This window comes from Entelurus aequoreus, linkage group LG22 (genome assembly GCF_033978785.1).
Source record: "Entelurus aequoreus isolate RoL-2023_Sb linkage group LG22, RoL_Eaeq_v1.1, whole genome shotgun sequence".
NCBI classification, from domain to species: Eukaryota; Metazoa; Chordata; class Actinopteri; order Syngnathiformes; family Syngnathidae; genus Entelurus; species Entelurus aequoreus.
Window position 1 is genome coordinate 40,014,491 of NC_084752.1, and position 3,136 is coordinate 40,017,626.

The following is a 3,136-nucleotide window of genomic DNA, read 5'->3' on the forward strand; positions in this document are numbered from 1 at the left end:
TATGTGTACATATTGCATAGGGCCCTGACATCTAAAAAGTACAACTCTGTTCATTGTTATGTTCATGTATTTGTTATGTTTTCCATGTGTACGCACACATCAACACACATACAGTATGAGATGAGATCAATGAGATGAGGTAAGAACAGGATAGAAACTGCTGTGGAACTAGTTACAATGCAATATGCCATGGAAATACAATGTTAACTCTTTTGTGCAAATAAGTACAGTTGCACTTGTTTTTTCAAATGTGTTTATTCTGTAAAGGAATGAGTTAAATGTTTAAAATGACTGTTTAATAGTGCTATTATGTCAGCACTATTTTTGTTCCTGCAATTTCAAGTGCACTTGTTGTAATAAATAAATAGAGCGTTTTAAAATCATATACAACCTGTGTAAATATATTAGTCTGTGGTTAAAAGGATTTGAAAGGACTCAAAACTCAAAATGCAGGACTTGGGACTTGACTTTGGACTTGACTCTGGACTTGCCTGTCTTGACTCGGGACTTGACTCGAGACTTGAGGGCAAAGACTCGAGACTTACTTGTGACTTGCAAAACAATGACTTGGTCCCACCTCTGGTGCATGGTCACCATTACTCTTTGCATTATATCTGGAGCCATTAGCTCAGTCTATCAGACAAAATGAAGATATTAAGGAAATCATGATTAAAGGAAGAGAGTATAAATTGGCCTGCTATGCGGATGACATTTCGGTCTACCTCGGACACCAAACATACTCGCTCCCTAAATTAATGCAATCATTTGAACTGTATGGTCAACTATCAGGATATAAAATCAATATCGGTAAAACCCATCCACTCTCATATAATTATAACCCACCAGGGGAAATCAGAAGTAGTTACCCTCTGATATGGCAAACAGAGTCTTTTAAATACCTGGGCATTAATTTGTCAAAAGATCTAACAAAATTATCAGAATACAATTATCTACCCATACATAAAAAAATAAAAGATGACATAGCAAGATGGAACTTAATTCCTTTTTTAGCCTTAGTTCTAGAATTGATTCCATTAAAATGAATGTACTGCCAAGACTGCTGTACCTATTTCAAACCCTGCCAATAGAGATTAACCAAAACCAATTCAATGAATGGGACAAAATGCTATCAAGGTATATATGGCAAAGTAAAAGGCCAAGAGTTCGTCTCAAAACTTTACAATTGGTCAAACAAAAGGGAGGATGGGGTTTACCTTGCCTCCGATATTATTATTTTGCAGCCCAGATGAGAGCAGTGATATGCTGGTGCAACCCATCATACATTGCTCAATGGAAAATGATTGAAGAAGAAATGCCCTCCATCCCCATACAAGCAACCCTGGCGGATAGCAATTTACAAACCCACATAAATAACACTGATAACCCATGGGTGAAATGGACCCAAAGTGTGGAAAATGATCATAAAGGAATACAAACTCGAGAGTGATATTGCAGTTCTTAAATGGTGTGCCTATGATACAGAGTTTACACCTAATAAATTAGACTCAAGATTTAAGGACTGGATATCTAGGGGTATAAAATCTTTATGTAGTGTAATGAAAGATAAAAAATGCTTAGTTTTGAAATTATTGAAAGAACATATATATTAGAAAACCAAGACTTCTAGCGATATTTGCAGTTGCGACATTTTGTTAATATGAAGGTGAAAAGTGTCACAAAGACGAGTATATGTTTGATTGAACTGTTTACAAAAGCCTACAATTCAGAAATTATTGATAGAATTGTTTCATGCTTGTATAAGGGTCTGTTGAATATGAAATCCTATTCAACTTCATATATTAAAAGAAAATGGGAGAAGGAAGGAGGGATAACTATATCTGAGGAAGAATGGACAATAATATGGAAATATCAATGGACTTGTACCAGCTGTTTCCAGTTTGGCTGGAAAAGTTTGATCAGATTTTTTATTACACCTTCTCAGAAGTGTCACTATGATAACAACTCCCCTGCCTGCAGGAGAAATGGTGGGAATGTAAATGCAAACCACTAGCATGTTTTCTGGGACTGCTCCATCATAAAGGACTATTGGAAAGAGATAAACCAAGCTCTACAGGATATTTTCAAACGTGACATACCCCTTGAAAGTAGGGATGATACTCGAAACCGGTTTTCCCGGTTGTTTGATAAGAAAAGAACCGAGTCCTCGGACTCTAATCCCTTTTTGAGAACCGGTACCCGTTATCGAGACCACTATAGTAAAGAAAAAGAGTTGGTTCTTTATTCGAATCGCTGGGAACGAATCCCGTCCCCACCAGAAATGCCCCTTGAGACATCACAAGAAATTACGTCATGTAGCTCAGTCATTAGCCGCAGATAGGGAAAGCAGAAAGCGCTCCAAGGTGTAATAAAGTTCAAAACAAAAGGTATAATCCAATGAATCACTTTACTGAGAGATATTAGCAGGGTACAAACACAATGACCAACACTTTTACCACCAACCGGAAACATAGCAACCAGGCTAGCAGCGCACCTCCTTTACGGCAGCTGTCGCAACGTTCTTACAGCAACCGCAGCACATACATATATATGACATCTCCCTTTTTTAACTTTTGTTTTTCTTTCCTTGTAAACGTTACAAAATCACACTGTATATGTCTTGTCTGTCTAATTATAAATATAGCAGACAAGGCGTGTTGGCTGAGTTCTTGACGTTTACTTTCACAGCGTGCTCATAACCTCATTCTTAGCTGCCGGGTGACGACACTTTTCGGGGCTACTGCGCATGCTCGTCACTCCCGTTGCATGCTGGGTAGTGTAGTTGTTATATTCCCTAGCTCATAACATAACATAACATCACATCTATCTATCTATCTACCCTATAAAGAAATAATGTTAACTCAATAAAGTGTATTTCTTTTTTTAGCTTTAACTTTTCATTGTTTAGCATTGTAACCACATTTGCAAACAACTTTTCTCTTCATAGAATTTTCTTTCAATAAAGAAATAAAGTTCAAAAATGTCAAAGCATCATAACAAACAGTTATGTCAAATAGCAGCAGAAGTGCACTTTTTGGAGAGCTGTATTATTTTCAGTTTTGTGCCCATGGGACTGATTTTATTTATACACCTATAGTGATCACAGAGACAGGTTGTTTTTGTGTTGCTGTATATATTT